Source organism: Sorex fumeus, unplaced genomic scaffold (assembly GCF_029834395.1).
Source record: "Sorex fumeus unplaced genomic scaffold, SorFum_2.1 ptg000037l, whole genome shotgun sequence".
NCBI classification, from domain to species: Eukaryota; Metazoa; Chordata; class Mammalia; order Eulipotyphla; family Soricidae; genus Sorex; species Sorex fumeus.
In genome coordinates, this window is record NW_026606094.1 from 44,311,135 (window position 1) to 44,321,848 (window position 10,714).

Below are 10,714 nucleotides of genomic sequence, written 5' to 3' on the forward strand. Positions count from 1 at the left end.
ACACATAAATTGTGAGCAACAAAAAAAAATAAAAAAACCACAAAAATAAACAATCAATAAAATGTAAAGGGAAGCTATGGAATGGGAAAAATATTTGCATATTATTAATATGATAAGAGGCTAATAATCAGAACATACAAGGAATTCATACAACCTAACAAAACAAAAAATTCCCCAAAACTTCTGGGGCCGGAGCGATAGAACAGCGGGTAGAGTTCTTGCCTTGCACATAATCTCTGGCATCCTGTATCATCCCCCAACTACCACTAGGAGTAATTCCTGAGCATTACCAGGTGTGACTCAAAAAAACAACAAAACAAAACAAAACAAACAAAAAAACCCAACCAAAACATACCAATTAAAAATGGGCAAAGGACTTTAATAGGCATTTTTCCTTTTCCTTTTTTTTTTTCCTTAAGTACTTGGTCTACATTCAGGGCTTACTCCTGGCTCTGCACTGAGGAATCAGATCACTCCTGGTGGGACTCAGGCAACCAACCATATGGAGTGTCAGGGATCCAATTCAAGTCAACTGCATGCAAAGCAAGTGCCCTACCCTGCCCACTGTGAAATCTTCCTAACCCTGTGAGTAGATATTTTCCTAAAGAACACATCCAAATAGCCAACAGGTATATAAAAGATTGTCAATATTAATTAAGAAAATGCAAATCTAAACCACGAACTATCACCTTACTCCTGTTAGGATATCTATTATTAAAATGACAAAATGTGTTGGCAATAATGTGGAGTAAAGGGAACACTTGTGCACTATTGGTGGAGCTGTGAAGTGCTAGAGCTACAATGGACAAGAGTATGAAGAGTCCTCAAAAGAATCAATTAACAGCGCAAGTACACACACACACACACACACACACACCTACCATATGATTCAGCTATCTCACTTCTAAATATATGTACAAAAGAAATGAAATCAAGATCTTGAAGATATGTCTGTATCTACTCATTCATTGCACCATTATTCACCAGAGTCAATAGTCCACAAATATATAAGTGGATAAAAAGATAAAATATTATTCAACCATAAAAAGAAGGAAATCCTGCCTTTTGTGACAGCATGAATGTAACTTGAAAGCATTATTTAACCGAAATAAGCTGAAGGAACAAGATCAATATTGTATATTTTCTTAAGTAAACTTGAAAAGCCAGAGAATACAAACTTCTATTAGTCAGAGAACACAAATTTCTAGTTATCATGTGGCTATGTTCTGAGATTCTAGAGACCAGGATGATGACTATAATTAGCAAGTGTATTATGTTCTTTTAAAAGGATTCATTTTAAATGTTATCATCACAAAACAACAGGCAATTAAATGAGATAACTGAATAAGTAAAATAATTTAGTCAGGTAATAATTTTACTCTCCGCACACATGAAGGTACTGGCAGAGGGACAAAGCCACGCGGGTTCCGGGGCCGAGACCTCCAAGCCTACTGGAATTGGAGTCGAGCATCTTCCACCCAGATCCTCCAAATTCCAGTAGGCGGGGGTCACACCCACCACCTGGCCCCCTGGCGCCGTGTAATCCCATCAGCGGCCAAGACTCGGAGACTATAAAATCCAGATCCCAGAACCGCGCGGCCGCGAATGCGGGACATCTTATCAGAACTTTTTTTTATGACATCTTATTGTCTCATTCCTACTTTGGACAAACTTGCAGGCTATCGAATGTAGCCTGCCCACAGGGCAGAGTCTGGCAAACTCCCCGTGGCGTACCAAATATGCCAAATACCAGTAACAATGATGGGTCTCATTCTCCTAAAGAGCCTTGAATATAATCTCAGGGCTAGGATGAAAGAGACGTTACTGGGGCCTGCTCGAGGCAATCGACGAATAACAGGATGATGAAATGAAATTAAAATGAAATATATGTGTACAAGTTTACTTTCTATTTTAAACTTGTAGTTTAAATTTATAAAATTTATATGTAAACAATTGCTCCAGCCCATAGCACAGCGGGTAGGGTGTCTGCCTTGCACGCAGCCAACATGGCCGACCCGAGTTCGATTCCTCCACCCCTCTCGGAGAGCCCGGCAAGCTACCGAGAGTATTCGATATGCCAAACACAGTAACAACAAAGTCTCCAATGGAGACGTTACTGGGCCCGCTCGAGCAAATCGATGATCAACGGGAGGGCCTTTATATGTAAACAATATCTATAGACTTATAAAATTAATTCTGTGATTAATACTCCAGTAGCTAAATATTTTTGGCATCTTCCTTTTTTATTTTCTAGTGTTGGAAGTTGAATCCAGGGCAAGGCCTATACCGAGCCACATCACTAACCTACATATATATGTCCTTAATTAAGAAAATATTGGATAAAAAATAGTTAAGAAAAGTCATAAAAGTTTAATTGTTAGTATAAAATATATGTAGTGTTTTATGAGTTCTAATACATGTCACTAAATTGTGGAAGGATTCACCAAAACATACTTTGACTTAAAAGCATGAGTGTCTTTCTTCAAATCCCATCAGCATTGAGAAGTAACATTTGTTCTATCTTTACCAATTTGGTAGTTTGAGAGCTTACTATTTTATTTTTAATTTTCTTGATTAGTTATGATCATAAATTGTCAATTGTTACTCATTTCTAATTAAGACATTTATTTCTTCTTTTTATTGATGTCAGTTCAAATCAGTTAGTTCAATCCTGAATTCTTATTAAGGCTTTCTCTTTCTTTCTCTCTCTCACACACACACACACACACAGGTGCAGACACAAATATATATATATATATATATATATATACACACACACACACAGACACACAGTATTATGCCTCTTTCCTCCCATCCTGTAATTTATATATATATATATATGGTGCTTTTTTTTTTACATATATATGGTGCTTTTTATGGCCAAAGAACAGAAACTTAAATTTTTCCCTTTGTAATTGTCTTGTTAATTCCAGCTAAATGTTTCAGTTATTTTTTTTTAATTTTTATTAGTGAAACACCATGAGGTACAGTTGTAGACTTACAAATTTTTGTGCTTGGGTTTCAGTTATACAATGATCAAGTACCCATCCCTCCACTGGTGCCCGTTCTCCACCACCACTGATCCCAGTATCCCTCCTACCCTCCCATCACACCCTGACTTTGTGGCAGGGCATTCCCTTTTGTTCTCTCTCTCCTTTTGGGTGCTGTGGTTTGCAAAAGAGGAATTGAGTGGCAATCATGTTCGGTCTATAGTCTACTTTCAGCATGCATCTCCCATCCTGGGAGGATCTTCCCAATACCCTTTACCTGGTGCTCCCTTTTCTATCTGAGCTGCCTTTACCCCTACCGTGTGTGGCTGGCCTCCAAGCCAGGGAGTAAACCTCCTGGTACTTATCTCAACTATTCTTGGGTGTTAGTCTCCTATTTTGTTACTTTATGTTCCCCAGATGAATGCAATCTTTCTACGTCTGTCCCTCTCTTTCTGACTCATTTCGCTTAGCATGATACTTTCCATGTAGTGACATCTGCACTTGTTTGTTCATTGTAGCACAGTTTACAATAGCTAGAATCTGGAAAAAACCTGAGTGCCTGAGAACAGATGACTGGTTAAAGAAACTTTGATACATTTACACAATGGAGTACTATGTAGCTGTTAGAAATGATGAAGTCATGAAATTTACATACAAATGTTTCAGTATTTGAATTCTGATTCTCTCAGCCTAAGTTTGCAGCTGTTTCCTGTTTGTTTTTAACCACAAATTTGACATTTGCAAAGTATTTTTTTTATCATCTTTCAAAAAGTTTTACCAGGAGCCATTTGCAGCAAATCTCTGTGTCATTCCCACAGGAACCAAGTCTTTCTTGCCATCACTCCATCTATTAAATGGGTTCACAGTATTACTTAGTTGACAGATTTGTCACAACCGTTATGGATGATGTTGCAATCCGGAATATGGAAATGCTTACTCTGAGAGTTTATCACTGATCGCTGAGGTCCATGATATACCAGAATCACAAAGTTTTTGAATTTTTCCTTGACAATTAACTCTCTACTCACCTCTTTATGTCTCTTCTCATCCTTACCCCAAATCTATTTTTGTTTGTTTTGGGACCACACAATTAGCCAGTGATCATCAGGGCTTACTCCTGGATCTGTGTTCAGTGATTACTTCAGGCAGGGCTCAGGAGAATCACCGGGATCTGGGTGCTGAATTCTGGTTGGCTATGTGCAAGACCAGCATCCCTCTATGCCCACTGTTCTGTCTCTACCCACACCCCATCCCAAGTTCTTATCCGTGGCAATTATTCAATGAGAATTGAATTGAATTGAATACAAATTTCCTTGGAACCTTTGCACATAGGAATAATTTTTTTGGTCTTCTCTCCCCAACCATGAGGTAGGCTTATCAACTCTACAGCAAAGCAGCAACCTATTTCTCCATTTTATCCTTTAGCAATCTTCTATAAATAGCCATTTTCATTTAGCCTGTTTTCAAGATTTACCCATGTTTTAGCACACATAATATGGAGGATTCATATTTTTTCTATAGATGTACAACACTTTGTTTATGTAACCATCAGAATTTATGCAAAGTTAGATTATTCCCACCACTGGTCTCTTATAAATAATGCTGTGATCAACATTTATGAAAACTTTTCTGTATGGACATATGCTTTCATTTCCCTAGGTACATACCTAAAGTAGAATCATTGAATCATTATGACTCAATGTTTCATAGTTTGTAAAAAGTGTTTTAATCTTTTACAAAGCATTGTGCCATTTAAAAAGACTAGCGGCTATGTATAAGGGCACCAAAACCTGGTGGGTTTTTTTTTTGGGGGGGGGGGAAGGGGGCCAGGCCACACCTGGAAATTCTCAGGTCTTACTTTTGTCGTTGCACTCGGTGATCTCTCCTGGTGGTATTCAGGGGAACATACTGGGTGCCAGGAATAGAAACTATGTGGACCACAAGCAACAACACTGAAAACATGAGATCCAAATCACAAGCACCAAACTAAAAAATGTTCTTATCAAGGAGGTAGGCTGTGGAATGGGAGGGAACCTGGGGACACTGGGGAGGAAAATTAACACTTGTGGTGGAATTGACGCTAGAACATTGAAGACTCAACTATGACTAATTCCATAAATCATGGTGCCTTAATAAAAATATTTGGGATGAGAGAAGGACGAGAGGCTGTATTTAATCTGTAGGATGTAGGATTTTAACAATACTGAAAGCATGCTCAGAATTGTTTTTTCTATTCTTTTATAGGTCGTAGATCACATAATCAGAGAGGCTAATAACAGAGGACTGTGAATGGAGCTGAATGGAGAGAAAGAACCTAACTCTTAGTTTTATAGTCAAGCTTTAAGTCATTAAGCAATGACAGTGAAGGAGCATGTGGTGTGATTGCTCACTTCTCAAACCTAAGGCCCTATTAAATTTTAGTTTTTTCCTCCCTGGTGGATAAAATGGAGAGGGTGTCATCTTGACTAGAGGTTTTGCTTTTACTAGGAAGGTAGCATGGGTTCGGGGTTATCTGGATTCAGAAGTTGAAGATTATTAATAATCCTTTAGATAATTGAGTAGCTATTTTGTGCCTTCCTAATATTATTTCTCATGCGGCAGCTTGAGTTTTCCCTTGGGGCCTCTCCTTTTCTCTGACATTAATTAGTATGACTGGGGTTTTGGTTTATTTAGCACCATAACATTATTATGCAACTAAAGGCCTCAGCGCAGAACAAAAGTCAATGCCCTGCCACAGAGGCAGGGTGGGATGGGGGAGATGGGGGTGGGAGGGATACTGGGATCAGTGGTGGTGGAGAATGGGACTGGTGGAGGGATGGGTACTAGATCATTGTATAACTGAAACCTAAGCACAAAAATTTGTAAGTCTACAGCTGTACCTCATGGTGTTTCACTAATAAAAATTAAAAAAAAAATAAAGGCCTCAACATAGTAATAGGTTTAGGAATAAGCAAATAATCCAAAATATCCAGTAATGTCTCTTTTGTGTTATTTTTCTATTAGAAAAGATGTCTAATTTTAGGGGTTGGAGTGGTAGTACATCTAGTAGGGCGCTTACTTTGCACATAGCCCACTGGGGTTTAATCACCAACATCTCATATGGTCCTCTGAGCACTTCCAGATGTAATTCTAATTCCTGAGCACAGAGCCAGGAGTAGCTCTGAGCATTGCCAGGTGTGGCCCAAAACCAAAATCAACCAAACAAAAAAAGATATCTACTTTTTTTCTGTATCTCTGGACACCAGAAATCTCACCATTAAAATTAATGTTAGTTATAGTACTTATTCATAGAGAATCAGGGGCAAATAAGACAAGGAAAATAAAGCATTTAGCACAGACTGGTATATGTAGCTATGTTCACTAATATTGTTATTATGATTTCATGTGAAATTAGAGGAAGAAGACATGAACTTGCTTGGTCTGATATTGGAAGGACTCATATACAAGGTAAGATTTTAAGTGGATGTTAAAGTTGTTTTTAAAAGGACTGGAACTGGAGAATTATAAGAGGTAGAGGAGAATAATGTGGCACTGAATATAGGATACTGTGAGGTGGGTCTTTCAGGTAAAAGCTGAGGATGTATGTGGAAGGGAAACACAAGCTGGGAAGTCCACTGAGGCTGATACAAAGAGTTGGAACAGTGTTTCAAAAGTATTGAGGAAGCTGGAAAGATGGTTGAAAATAGTGAGTGATATAAAATAAATTGTAATGAAATAACTTTTCTTTTCACAAAGAAATAAGCAATCATATCACATCTCTTTCAGAATAATTGCTCAAAGACTTAAAAGCTGATCACATACCTAAAATATTTACAGGAGATTATTTAGAAGCATGATGGAGATAAATGAAGCCAGAAAAGTTTTTCATATACGCTGGACTCAGAGGCCAGGTTTCAGTGTTTTTGTACATTAGCCAAATTCATTTTCTTTAATCTCTAGGCTATGTGGCATGAGAGTACATATGCACACACATGCTGATAAAATACATAAATGCATCTTTGCAATATATGTTTGTTGAAAATTAATTTTTTTCATACAAACTGGTTATTTATACAGCATTGTACAGAAATTTCTGTGATTTATGAATTGTTATAATGAGCTTTGTTAATATCCCTTTTACTGTTGTTTACTTAAATAAAAAGGCCATTTTGTGGGGCTCCAGTATGATGTGAGCAAACTTCATGTAGCCTTTCATGATATATCTGAAGACATAGCACTAAACGGCAGCACGGGACTGTGAATTCTTCTTTTCTCTAAGAAATATGTCCAAAGTTTTCCTATAGTTATACTATTCCACATTATCCCTTAACCCTGAATTTGTGTGTCAGTGGTATTTATCATCACACTGTTTGAGTTCTACACAGCTCCATACATTGATTTCTGTTCACTGCTTAGCCTCTGTGAGCATTTTAGCTTGTAATTCATGGATAAAATACATTTTGATTTTCCTCATTTAATGTTGAATTTTCATAGATATTTCTTCCAAGCCTCTAAGACCAGATAAAAGCTGGCATTAATAATCCAAAATCCTGAACAGCTGAGGTCAGGCCAATTTTGAGTTGTAATTCATGTGTACACCTTTTTTAGTCTTACTAATTCTGTGCACTCATTGAGAAAGAGGATCTGCCAGGAGTTGTTTTCTGATAGGAAGCCAACAGATGCTGTGAAATCATACCAATATGTATCAAGTTATCACTTCTGTATCTTTTTTATCATGGAGTTCATTGTCTTAGTATCTTGTAAACTGTTGTGTCATTTTTACCCACTCATATAGATAAAGGTCTCTGGTTATATGAAAAATTCTTAGGTTGGGACAATGCTATTTTTACTCAATTCCCTAAACCACACATGAGTGACAAATATTTCCATAGGATTAATGAATAGGTGTTTCAGTCTCCTCCACCCTTATTAAATGCTAGCTTTCTCTTTCCATACTTGGAACTATGTTGAACTTGTGGATGAGAAACATTTCCCATATGTAATGAATCTAAGAACATTTTAACCTATTAGATTTTAGTTATGTATACATTGGTCACTCTTGGAGAATTGCTTGAAATCTCATGAAGAATCAAATAACCCCATAATATGATATTACTTAATTTAGAATGTTTTTATACTTTTGAATACTATATATAGAAAATATTTTTGATAAGATCAAGAACTGACCAAGGGGTATCAAGTAGCTTTAGCCATCCTTGATATTTTTGCCAAAATTTTTTCTTAGCTTCACAGAAACCACATAGAATTCAAATGGCTTGGTTTTATTTCCACTTCACTAGGCAACAAACCATTTTTTTAAAGTTTCCATGGACACCCAGTGGAGAAACAGTTATTAGATCTATAAAAATTACCATATGACTTGGAGTCTGATGTCGACCTACCTACTCATCAGTACTAGGAGGATGGTTCAGGCTTGACCTGTCCTGGATCGTCATATATGAGAATACATATGAGCATTTGAGTCAGTGCCAAATTTCATGGCACCCTATCAGCTTGTTAATTTATGGAAGTTTACAAGTTGTTACAGATTTTGTCTTTATATCTGTGATAATAGAATAGTACACAATAGAGCAGTAGGAATGATAATCAAATAGGTCTGGTAAAAAAGTTTTAGTTGGTTAAACATACTGGATAAGCATGCTAGATAAGCATAATGGCATCTATCTTAACTTGGTTAAAAAGTTATTCATATTTAAAAACCCTTACAGAAAGCCCATAGTACACTTGAAACAAAAGGGGTCACAAACTTATATTTTAGTATATTTGAGGGATAACTTTAAGACCATAACCAGAAAATCTACTTGTTTAAGTTCACCTAAATACAACTGAAAGCTTAATTAAATTGTCCTATGTTATGTACTAATTCTTCAGGGTCTGTTCTTTGCTAATCTATGAGAGAATAATTAACTATGTGAAAATATTAACATGGATTACAGGTTTTAAATATGTTGCTTTTTGTGTTTGCTTATATTCTGTATAGTTTTTCATTTCCTCAAAATTAATTAAAAATTAGGTCTTTAAGGCTATTAATACTAAGGATATTGAGAAAGATATTGGGAAATAGTGAAAATAATACTTATATTGGTATTCATGGATAAAACTCTGTTATGAATATAATAGACCATTATAGGAAAGTTATTTCTTTTCTAAGGCTCTGTCTTCTCTTCTATTAAGGAATGGATTTACCATAGTGTTCTTTCTAGAATTAATGTCATATTAAAGGAAAAAGTCCATTTTAATTCTACATATAACAGAGGTCATATCATAATCTTAAGAGAGCTAACTCTTTACAGAAATAGATTGTTGTAGTTCATCACAATAAAGATTGAATAAAATAATTACCCTACCCTTTTCTGAAAACAGCAATTAAATGTTTTTTTTTCTTTCTATGTAATAAGAAAGGTTACCATTAATATTATGGAAAATGGACTCTGGGGAAAACTGGGTATTACTCAGAGACAGTTATTTTTGGTTTGCTTTTAGGAATTTGAGACAGAGAATGGAATTTAAAACCATAAATCTGTGTGTGGGGGAGTGTTAGGCCACATCCAGCAGTATTTAGGGCTAACTCTTGGTTCTGTCCTGTGTGTCACTCTTGACAGTGCTCAGGGGATAGTATGCAGTGCTGTGGATCAGCTGTGTGAAGGCAAGCGCTTTAACAACTGTACTAGCTCTCCACCCGGAGGTGCTAGGAATTGAATCCAGATCAGCTGCTTGCAAGATGAGTGCTAACCTGCTGTACTATCTTTCTGGTCCCTGAATAATTTTATGTTTTTAAAAGAAGAAATTATAACAGATGGGAGTTAAAGGAAATCAGTTACTTGAAATTCACTATTTATTCACAAAGCTTTAAACATATGTATAACTGATCACCTGGGGTGTTATGTTTTATTATTATTAAAATTGCAACATATATGGAATATTTAGGATAAATGTTAGAGAGAAATATTTTTTATAAATTCAGGGCACAATTAAATTTACATCATAGTTTCTGACAACTTCTTAACTACTTTATTGTGTATAAAGTTCCCATCTGGAGTAATCTAACCAAAAGAAAAGGGTGGAGAGGGGAACATTCCAGAAGTAATATCATGAACAGAGACTGGTAATAGGAGAGAGTGGCATGTAGAGGCAATGCAAGGGTTTGTTTAATTGTCTTGAAGTATAAAGCAAATAAAGACATTGGATTATATAAACTATAAGCAAAATAATAGAAATTACCTTAGTGATGGTTTTAAGCAAAAGAAAAATTGGCAAAAGGAGATTTAATACAAGTGTATTATGTTTACAGATATTAATGGAAAAAGGGTTTATTGAGATTATGCAATATAGAGAAAGTCTATAAATTTATCAAACATAAAAACCTGTGCGAGGAGCCAAAATCATTGGCTTTTGGCCCAGGGACACATTCCTTAGTTGTGATCTGAGAATAAGAAGCTACTATCAGAACTAAGCTATAACTGCTATATACTTTCAGCAATTGCAGTCTTAGTGTTCTACCCATCTCTCCATTTAATTCCTTTGTAAAATCAAATCTTGACAGGGAACAGTTGATTATAGGAATCTAAATTGCCTCTAGACCATGAGCAACAAAAGAGTTGGAAAATCAATCCTTTGTTTTTATAGCTTCTATTTGTATAGAAAGGCACACAAGGACAAGATTGGAACAGATGATAATCCTGTTGATAAATTTCAGCTGCTGTAGTAGCTATTGCAAAAATGTA